A 12211-nucleotide genomic window follows, 5' to 3' on the forward strand; every position below is an offset into this window, starting at 1 on the left:
TCGCATCGTCGCCTCATTGTCATCATCTCGTCGACCATTGGAAGATATAGTGACGATCGGTGAGGTAGTGAGACAATGACAACAAGGTGACGATGCGATGGCCGCAAAGTGAGGTACTGAATAATTCATATTTTATTATGAATTTAAGTTAAAAAAATAGGGTTAGGTATTCGGTTTTAAAAAAGGTAGGATTTTTACTGCAGCTATCACATCACTGCGATGTTTTTAACCGCGGTTATGTGTAGGAAGGATGATGGAAGCTCAGTTGCAGTTGCATGCACAAGACAAAGGCGGGACAAAAGCTCCAAATCCACAGCTGTCGGAACCAATTTTATGTGCCATGTCTCTCCACAAAGAGAGACGAGACACGGACACTTTACTTACTAGTCCGCTGATTAATGACTTAGCTTATTACATTTTTTAATTTAAAAACATTCTAATAAAATTTATTTAAAATCACGTCATTAACTCTCATATACTAAAATTTATAGATTCTACAACAAATAGCTGCTCTCTCATATATATAATAAGGATCATGTTATTTGTATAGAAGCTAATTTACGGGTGGGTTTACAAGTAAGATAAAAAACTTATTTTATCCCCCTTTCTCTTATCTCAATGACTATTTTACCTCTTCTATCATCTTTCTCCTTCCTCATCTCCTCTCTTTTCTCTGTTTTTTCCTCCCCCTTTAGCACTGCCCGCCAACACCCGCTGCTGTCTCGCCCGACTGATTGCCGACGACTGTCGGTCGCTTGGCTAAGAGGCGAGGCGGCAGTCGGCCAGGCGAGCGGTGACTGTCAACAGTCAGCTGGGCAAGGCAACGATGGGTGCGAGGCAGCAGCGGACGGCGGACGGTGGGCGACGAGACAGAGGCAGCGGCTGAAGGGGAAGGAGGAGAAAGAAAGAAAGAGAAAGAGAGAAGAGAAGAGAAATCGTGAATTTATCGCAATAAATCTTTAATTTATCACTATAAATTTATTTGTAAACTCATATGTGAAGCTATTTCTATACAAATAGCATTATTCCTATAATAATCCACCAAACACAAAGAGTGTGTGTTGGGATGCACGCTGTTGATGAGTAAACGCAAGCAGTGGCGTCCTCCTCCTGCTGATGCCGATGCTGCTGCTGCTGCTGCTGCTCACTGTGCCAAACAGGGCAGCGGCTTCTAACTCAGTTAGCGCCAGCTTTCACTCTCACTTTCTCCTCTGTTGCCAAGTACCACTGTCACTGTGTCATCGTTGTCGTCGTCTCTTTAGTTTGTTTTGCAATCATTTACATGAAAAACAAAATTCGAAAAAATAGTCAAATGCATATCTAATTAAAAATGTTAATTATGAGAAATAATTTTATATATTAATTTAAATTAAAATATTTTAGACTTGCATCTCTACTACTAACGCTTTTATCTACTCTTAATTAAAAAGGAATCGATTATTTTTAAAAGAATTTTTTTTATAAAGATTTAGACCTTATATAGTTATATTTTTGTTAAGTTAAAAATAATTTAGGTATTCTAGTAAAAAAAAAATCAGATATATTTATGTAAAATTAACATGAAATTCAAAGAGAAATACAAATATAAAAAATACCATATTTTATCTCTCCTGGTCCTACTAAACTTGAAATCTATAAATATAACATGATACCACCCAAAAAGTATTATTAAATGGAGAATCCAACTCGTAATCCCCGTAAGAAAATGTTTTGGAGATATAATTAAACAATAACTATTGGTGGAATGAATGATTTTTTTTATATTGCACGTATGAATATTCTTTGGACTCCAACATAGAGAAGATGCTTCAGTCATTAATGGGTCCTTGCAGTCTTTATAATATGTATGTAGGTATGTATGTATATATACAGAGGGAGAGAGAGAGAGAGAGAGAGAGATAAAGATGTATGTAGGTATGTATGTATATATACAGGGGGAGAGAGAGAGAGAGAGAGCGAGCGAGCTAGCGAGGAGGCACGGCATTATGATGATGAGAAAGAACAAGGACAGAGGGAGAGCGAGCGAGGAGGCACGGCATTATGATGATGAGAAAGAACAAGTTAAGAACACATGGGGGGCGGGGCGTTGTTGGGTCTTACATAATACGGAGAAGGAATAAGAGGGCATGTGGACTGTAGCCCACTTGAAATGATGAGCCTCTACTTTTACTTTCTCTGCTTCCGGCTGCTGCCGGTGCCCCTATTTTTTTATTTTTTATGTATGTATATCCAACTCCCATGTGATCAACTATGTGTGTGCATATATATAACTCTTCAGAGAGACTGAGTGTGTGTGTGTGTGTGTGTGTGAGAGAGAGAGAGAGAGAGAGAGAGATCTTCTTAATTCCTCAGTCCCACCCTTTTGTGGGTCAAATGCAAAAGAAAGCTGCTTTATCAATGATATGACTCTCTAATTGAACAAAAAAGAAAGGCCAAAATAGAATTCTGTATCTTATCTCCCAACTGCAGACGATACTCATGCACGCTCAAGATTTTGCTCTAATATTATATAATATTGAATATATTACACTCAAGACTCAAAAAATACCATAGCAATGTAAATAATTGAGACTCCTTTGTCATTGACAAAATTAAATAAAAAGAATCACTTTATTCTTTCTCTGTCCTTTCTCTTTCTCCCTCTTACCCTCTTCTTTATCTGTATATCGTCGGGCTCATTCTCTTTCCTCTCACTGTCTCTTTTTCTCTTCTTTTCATCTTACCCAAGAGCCATGGCCAATCATGGCTCTTCTTTCCTATCTTTCTCTTTTTCTCTCTGTTCTATATCTTTTTTTTTTTTCTCTCTATCTTCAGATGCTGGTAATGGGGTTGCAGAACCCCATCCTTGCAACTTGGCCCATTACAACGAAGCGGGGGGGGGGGGGGGGGGGAGAGGGGGCAAAAAGCAGTGAGCGTAGAAAGAGATTGACCGAAGAGAGAGATGACAATGGCGATGCTTCCCTTTTGGCATCTCTCTCTCATCTGTTTTTATTTCACTATAGCCCGACTCTGTCTTTCTCTCTTTACGGAGGGAATCCAAAGAAGATGCTATGATTCAACAAAGTTTTGGAACCAGTGGGTTCAAATCTTTGGAATTCGGCTTAATAGTACAGAGAATTTAGAGAAGAGTTATTTTGGTAGTAATTTAATAATATAAATAAATATTAAAAAATTAAAATTTATTTTTTAAATGTAAAATTATTAATTAAATTTTTGTATTTAAGTTTAGAAAATATTTTTTTAATTTACAAAATAATTAAATTGCATAATTTTTTTATAACATAATTAAACATAAATAAAATTTTATTAATTTTAACTTTAAAAAACTTCTTTCGATAAAACTATAATAACAAAAATGATTAATAATATTATATGAGCTATTTATGTATTTGAAAAAAATATATTTTTTTATAAAATTTAATATCAGAAGTGTGTTTTTGTTTTCACAATTATAAATTTTTTTTAAAAATTTTAATTCTAAAATAAATTCAAGCCGTCAATATTAAAGAGCATGTCATGTTTTAAAAAGTCTTTAAGATTTAAATAATTTTTTTTCAAATTATCATCATTAAGTAATTTTAACTTTTTTAAAACCAAAATTATTTTCATATATTTTAAATTGTTCAAACATGTTTTAAAGAGATAAAATGACATGATCAATAAAATATGTAAAATAATTAATTCTAAAGTATTCTTTAATAAATAATTTTTATCTCCCTATTTTCATTTTCATCAAATTGTTTTTTTCTTTTCATTGTAAGTTTTTTTTATGAAATTTTTATTCTAAGTTACTCTACAATCTCTTTAACAAAAATTATAAGATATTTAAACACATTTTTCTATATCTTTTAAAAAAGGAAATAAGACATTTCAAGTATTCTATTACAACAACAATGTTTATATCTTTATATTGTAAATATTTATTAACCATATTAATAAAAAAACACCATATCATATCAAATAATCATGTATAATAGAAATTTAAAATTTTTAATCTCATATGTTGCTAAAGAAATACCTTTACTTTTTGTTTTAAGATTATCACTAGTTTCTAATGATATAAAGTATCTCTTATTTGTAGAACTTGAAATATGATTTATCTTTTTGTAGAAGGAAAAAATAATGAATATATGAAATATGTTACTTCAAAAAATGTTACAGCATTAGCACATGAATTAACCATATCGCAAAAAACTAAATTAAGATTGTGAATTGTGAAAACCATATGGTATATAAAATACTCTAAAATTTATATCTAATAATCTTTTTTTTACATATTTTGTTGTTTACCTTTTATATTAGATCAATTATCATATTTTATCCCTTTTACATTATTTACATCAATTTCAAGATTTTTTATTTTTCCTGTAAGTACTTTAAAAAGACATTGATCAGATGTATCATTCACTTTTAAAAAATTTATAAAGTATTCTTCTATTTTTATCGAATTTGTTAAAATATCTACATATCTTAATATAAAATACAATTTTTTTTTATGACTTGCATCTACAGTACAATCAAATATAATTGAAAAATATTTTGATTATTTGATATTTTTTATTTTAGTGCTAAAATACTTATCAACTTATTTTGTGTGTTATGATCAAAATAAAGCCTATGAATTTCTCAGATTTGAATATTTCGATTTGAGGTATTCTTACATTATGGGTCAAACTTAACAATCATTTCAATTAAATCTAATTTTTTTTATTATTATCTTGATAAATCTTCTCTTTTATACCACGAAATGTCAAATTATTTTTTAAATTTTTTTTACAATAACAATAATTCTTAATAGTACATTCTTCTAATACTCTTTTTCTTTATTTATTTTTCCCTGTAAATGTTTATGTTTTGTTTTTAAACAATCTCATTTTAGCATAAGTACTCAAAAATGTTTATATTTATAGAATGTTCATTACTTATTTCGTGACCTTTAACATTAAGATTTTTTCAATCTCCACACTCTTCATTTGCTAATTGAATTGTATTTGATTTCAAACTAAATAATTTACAATAATAACAAAATAATTTATTTAATTATTTTGAATATACTAGTAATTTTCTATCATGTTTTTCGTTATTTGATAATTTTCGAATGCAATGAATTATAGAAAAGCCTCTAGAATTTTTATCTCTTAAAAATTCTAAAACTTATTTAATTGAACCTTTCTCAACTGATAAATTAATTAGGTTTGAGTTTAAACTTTTCTATTGTGCTAGATCATAAATATTTTTATTAGCTATCTTATCTTCATCATTAACATTTTTGTTCTTATTGATTGGAACATGTTTTTCTAAATTTTTATCATATTCTTCACTACTTTTTGATGAATTTAAATTGTTATCTTCAAAAATCTCTTCACAACTTGCAACTAATTTTTTATTTAAACCTTCATTTGATTTTTTTTATCATTTGGTATTTAGTATTAATAACAAATCTATCAAGTACATATTTTTGGAATTGAATTAGTGATCGCCCTTGCGTGACCCCATGCTCGTGCCCTCGATTACGTCGGGGAGATAAATTATAGGAGTAAGGCTTTGCCTTACTGCGTAAAGCGAGGATCGAACTTATAATCCACCAAATTACACTGACATATCGCTTGCTCGACCATTCGACTTATGCCCGGGGGCAATTATTCCACCTTTCCTTTTCTCTTATATTTTCTGTCAACGTTCAGAATTAGTCGACCGTGATTCGTAAGCTCACAATGAGGAAATAAGCCCAAATGCAATGAGGAACGAAATCGAACGTATGCTGGGAAATTTTATGTGGTTTGGCCAAAACAATGCCTACTTCACTACTGTTCTCTAGTTATTTCGGCAGAGTAACAATATGTCATTTTTCTTGTTGTCATCTTTTACAATGGTATTTTTGACCCCTATTTATAGTGAAGGGTGTTTGCAATTGCATAAAATACAAAAGTATAAATATTATATTATGGGGGACAATGTGTCCTTATCATCTCTATAAAATCGAGAGTGGCCTCCGCATTATTAGGGATTTGGGATGCCTCAGATAAAGTAGGTGGGTCCTTGCTTCCGGTTGTTCCTCAATCTTATTATTATATGAGCTGAATAGTTTGACCGACGAGCTGAACGGTTAGGCTAGCGAGTTAGAAGCATCGCTGGGAGCTCGTTGGGTATATCGTTAAGAGCTCACTAGAAGTATTGCTGAGAGCTCGCTTGGTTCAGCGATTTCCGCTCAGGTTTTAGCGATGTGTGAGTTTGCTCTGACGAGCTCAGCTTGGGTCTACTAGGGTTTGAAGCGATTGGATCGATCCACTGGGTCGAGTCTAGCCCATAAGAAATAATTCAAGAAATACCCATAACATTTTCTAAATCCAAATTCATACTTTCTAATAAACATTTTATTCAAACAATAACTAATTTAAAACCCTTAATATTATTTTACTAAAATAAAAACAATTATAAAAAGTGCAAGAAATTGTAGTACTTGATTATACTCTTTTAATTGCACTATTTGGTGAAGTTATGATAAAATCTTATATTATTACTTGCATAAAAATAATCAAAATAACATCTAGGACACAAATTACATTTTGATTTATACATTATCATTCAATCGGAAAATATACAAAATTCGTTTGAATTGTTTCATAAATAAAAAAATTAAGAAACAAATGATTTATGAAGAAAAAAATATTATATGAATAAGAATATAAAATATCTTACTTTCTCTATATTACTTGTGAGAGTCTCTTTGGATCAAAATAGCAAATTTTAGTGTGTTGAGATTTTAGGAAAGAGCAGAGACCACATTGAGCAAAAGACAAGCATACAGAGGGAGAGAAAAAGGGATATGAATGAATGAATAAATAAAGCGAAAGAGTAAAGGGCGATTCTATGCTAGACCCATTGAGCCAGTAGGAGTGTGCCACTTGTCATGTGGCAAGCGCTCCTATTCTTTTTTCCTTTGCTTCTCTCTCTATATAAAAAATTTAATGCGATAAATATAACACCATTTAGTTTTCTAGAGCTATAAAAAAAATTTCAAATTGAGACCCCTTAGCTTTCCCTATTTCTTAGTCTCCCCCAACGTCTCTCTCACTACCTAACATTTCTTAGTCTTCTCATTATTTTGGGCCCTTCTTGTTTTTTTGGAGCCCTGGGCATAGGCTTTATTGACTTATGCTTTAAATCGATCCTACTAGAACCAACAATTGAGAGAATGAGAAAGGACATTTTTAGACATTTTAAAAATTTAATATTTATTTTCTCATTACAAGGGAAAAAATGATGTGGTCACAAAATTTTAGTGTCATTTTTAATTTGATCACTAAACTTCAATTCCTTACAAAGTGATAACAAAATTTTAAAATATTTTGTAATATAATTACTAAAGTGATTTTTGAATAATTTCTCACCAAAAATGCTGACGTGGTGATGGTCACATCATCGCCACGTCAGCAATTTTAGGTAGGAATCATCAAAAAATTACTTTAGTAACCACATTACAAAATATTTTAAGGTTTTATTATCACTTTGCAAGAAATTGAAGTTTAATGACCAAATTGAAAAGAACGCTAAAGTTTTGTAATCTTTGGTGTGATTTACCCTGAAAATGAAAAATGATACAATATGAAATAAAAATAAGAAAATTAATAATATTTTTAAAAAAATTAAGAAATAGAAATATAGAAAATGCGTAAATAAATAAAATATAGAGATTTTTTTAAATATAATTTTTAATATATAAAATTATAAAAAATAATTATTCAATCAAACATAAAATATAAATTCCCTCGTCTACTTAAATAAATATAAGCACAAATTATTACTATTTTTAATGTGATCATCATAGATATAATTACTTCTGTCTTTAACATAATATTGAATAAAAATATATTTTTAATATTATAAAATAATTTTAAAATTACAAAATAGTCTGAAAATATTTCTTTTATAGTGTGTTTGATTGCACACATTTTTCATAAAAAATATGTAATTATTACACTTTTTTTTTGAAAAATAATCAAACACTTAATTTTTTTATAGAAAAATATGTATGGTACAAGCATTTAAAGATTCATTCTATGGAATTCATTTTCCAAGGGAGTGGGGTGGTTTTTATTTTCTAAGCAATATTACCTAGAATTAAATTATAAGTAATGTAATTAAACACACCTTTAGAGTGTGTTTGATTGCACACATTTTTCATGAAAAATATGTAATTATTATACATTTTCTATAAAAAAATAATCAAATACTTTTAATTTTTTTATAAAAAAATATGTATGATATAATCGTTTAAATCTTGTTTTCATGAAATTCATTTTCTAAAAGTGTGAGATGATTTTTGTTTTCTAGGCAATATTGCCCACTTTGTTCGTATCAGATTGAGTCACGCTACACTAGATCGGTCTTAATCGGTTTAATTTCTTTTTTTTCATTTTCAATATAAAATCTTAAATATATTTATATATATCATTCAATTAAAAATTTTCATATAAAAAATATTTAAATAAAAATCAATATAATGTAATAGTTTATTAAATAATATTAAAAATTATCCTGATTGACACGGAGACAGCCAACTTAGGAGGACTGCAACGTAAATGGCCTAGTTTCGTACGAGGCTGCGAGTTTTCCACGTACTTTTCTGCCCTGCCCTATTTGTAGGGTCTCACGTCACTTCCGAAATTAAGTTTGCCCGTCTTTAATTTGAGAAAATATTTTTAAATTTTAATATTTAATTATATCAATAATCACTTAATTTTATATTTTATTACTATTTACCACTAAATTTTAAAATATTATTGATTAGTCACTAATATTTCAAAACTATAATTGCTTAGTATCTGAACTTTAAAATATTACATGCTAATTATTAATATTTTAAAATTATTTATCACCCATCACTCATTAGTTACTGAACTTTAAGTTCACGAGTGACAGATAAGAAATAATTTTAAAATATTAGTGACTAACATATAATATATTAAAATTTAGTGACTAAATAATAATAAATTTGAAATATCAATGACTAATGAATAATATTTTAAAATTCAGTGACTAAATAATAATATAATGTAAAGTTGAGTGATTATTGGTGTAATTAATCCGTTTTTAACAGTTAATTTTTATTTTTTTTAAGCAAGAAATATAAAGATATTTTTTAAAAATATTTTATTAAAAAAATTAATAATACCAAAATATGATATTTAATTATACAATAGTATATATAATTTCCCTTGCTTTTTATTTCTTTATCTAATTAATATATGAGATTTGAAAAGTTATTTCAACAAATAAATTGTCTAAAAAACTTTATTATATAGAATAATATCACCATCTTACATTTATTATTTTAATATTTTGATTTAATTTCCTGGAAAATTTTAAGTGGGGGGGGGGGGGGGGGGGGGAAGAGAGTGCAATTATTGGCTCCATTGGCTATAAGTTGGGGCTGCCCATTGGCTCCATTCAGAGGGGGGCGGGGGGGCAATTATTGGCTCCATTGGCTATAAGTTGGGGCTGAAGAGAGTGCAATTATTGGCTCCATTGGCTATAAGTTGGGGCTGCCCATTGGCTCCATTCAGGCTATAATTTGGTGTTGCTGGACGGATGGTACGGACTGCTTTTGATTGCTTCGGCCAACTGTATGGATTGGCTTTGAAAGGGACGGTAAGACACCGCTCATTGCCAAGCTTTTCTATTAAAATGAATAATAATGATATTTACTTCCAGCGCGGGGGTTGGTAATTTTGGACACTACCTGATTATATGAGAGGAATTTAAACGGATTAGATTGAGATTAATTGAATTTGGTCTAAATGGATCAATTCACATGATTATTTTTGTGTCTTAGGTGAATCAATTCGTCTAACTCATTTAGACGCGTAATGACCTGCTTAATTAAACGTGTTAATGAGTTGATCTGAACACATTAACACAATTATATATAAAATGACACATTTAATTAAAATAGTTAATAGATTGATTTGAACACGTTAACACGATTATACATAAAATAACAAGTTTAACATGTGACACAACATGACCCGTTTAAATTAAACGGATTAAACAGGTTAACAGATGTCACGACACAACACAACACGTTTAGTTAAACAGATTAAACGGGTCGTGTCATGTTACACGTTTAATAAACGTGTCGTATTTAGGTTTAAGGAATTTGATACGATTATTAAATGATCGTAGTCGGGTTAGCCTGATACGTGTTATATGTGTGTCTCAATACAACATGATTATGACCTGCCAACCCGTATTGCCACCCTTAGTTTGTTTGGACATTTTATTTTTTTTGTTATTTATGTAAGATAATATAATTTTTTTAAACGAATAAAATTAGAGAAAGAATATGAATCCCACCCTTGCATATGTGTATTAGACAAATTTAACACAAAGTAACAATTCTCTTCATTTTATTGATATCTTAGAATCGTAAATTAGTATAATTATTGAATTATTCATTTGGGAATGATATCTTACTTTGATATCTTCACACCATCCATAAAGGGCGAGTTCTTATTTGGCCAAGCCATCCAAAAAATCCGAGAATCAATTATTAGGGAGTTATAATTTATCTAATAATAGTAACACATGAGAAGCCTGAAGAAAAAAATCTGAAGCTTCAAATGCACGGAAGCGCTAAAATGATATTTTTCTAAAAATGTAGAAAATGGAAATGTGAGGTAAATTGTAAATTTAAAAAATATAGGAAAAGTTTTGTAAATATAATTTTTAATATAGTAAATTATAAAAAATAATTCAAATATAAAAATTTATTTTCAGTAATATGCAATGTGCCATATTATTGAAAAAATTTAACTAATTTATTTTTGATATAAATAAATTAAAAACAAAATATCAAACAAAAATTAAACAAACATAAAACACAAAAAAATGCATACACCTCTCTAACACACAAAATACAAACCGTCTGAGAACACACACCAAAAGCAACAACAGTGACGAAATCGGAAGCGACAGATTGAGAGCGACGGATCGGGTGAAGAAGAAGAAGAAAATGGTAAGCAATCTTCATCAATAGCTGAACCCCCGATGGTCAAAATCTGGTATGAAGAAGAAAAACCCACGACGAATCTGTTGATCCCATGACGGATCCGTCGAACACGCGATGAATCCATCGATTCGTCGCTTTGACCATCGATAGTCGATGGATCGGGTGAAGAAAAAGATTGCTTACACAATAAATTTGGAAAAAGAATCAGAAAAAAGAAGAAGAAAAGGAGAAAATGAGGAGGGTTCGGCTAACTTTGGGGATGCGTGAGGCATGGGCCGCTGTTGAGGGAACCGAAAACGCATTTTACTTGAAACGCATTTCTATTTAATTTTAGCAAATTACGAAACGGCCCTCAAATGTTTCGCAATTTACAAAAACGGTCCAAAAATCGTTTTGACCCATATTCGTCATTTCCAAAATAGGAAATGGATCAAAAATGTCGAAACGACATCCCAAACAATTTTCCGTGCAGCTTAGGATGTGACAACCCTTCTATGGAGGATGCTGTTATGGCTTTTGTCTTAGGATTTTGAAGGTGGGCCTCCTCAAATTGCAATTAACTCACTCGACTTGCAGTTGTCGATATAAACAAATCTCATTTTTCTCTTCCACATAACATAAGGGCCCACCTCGTATGTATGGGCAAGAAAACAGAATAACGAATGGGCTTTGTAATAAGGGGCTCTCAAACCATCTGGTGTAGAAGACTGGGCCGAAGAATGCCCACGTGAACAGGAATGCAAAAATAACGCTGGTCCCGGCGGGGCTCGAACCCGCGACCTTCGGCTCATAAGACCAACGCTCTAACCAACTGAGCTACGGGACCCTATTGTTTGCATTGGTATGTGAAACTTAATATTAGCTTATCGTTACCCTATTGCTTGCATTTAATATCAGCTGATCGTTATGTTCGTGTTGTCAAAACACACTTTCGATTTTTAAAAATATCCTTAATTAATATCAATTTTTTAAATAAACCTTAATTATTTTGATTATTCGTCCTTTGATTAATTGATTGATAACTTAAAAAAAGATACTAAATAATTTATTAGTATATACTGTATTTATTAGATTATATTTTGGATAAATTCGTTTTTTTTATAAATAAGAATTTTATAAAATAAAAAATCACAACGAAACAGTTACAAACAAAGACCAAAGTATACACAGACCAACAAAAAATCAAAGACAAATAAACAA

General features: G+C 30.3%; 1 non-coding gene across 1 annotated transcript; it reads right to left on the bottom strand.

Moving 5' to 3' along the window:
- Positions 1 to 11763: 11763 nt before the first annotated feature.
- TRNAI-UAU (transfer RNA isoleucine (anticodon UAU)) lies at positions 11764 to 11837 on the bottom strand. The gene has a single exon. It is a non-coding gene; the product is annotated as a tRNA-Ile (tRNA).
- Positions 11838 to 12211: the final 374 nt, after the last annotated feature.

The sequence above is a fragment of the Diospyros lotus genome, chromosome 2 (genome assembly GCF_014633365.1).
Source record: "Diospyros lotus cultivar Yz01 chromosome 2, ASM1463336v1, whole genome shotgun sequence".
NCBI lineage: Eukaryota > Viridiplantae > Streptophyta > Magnoliopsida > Ericales > Ebenaceae > Diospyros > Diospyros lotus.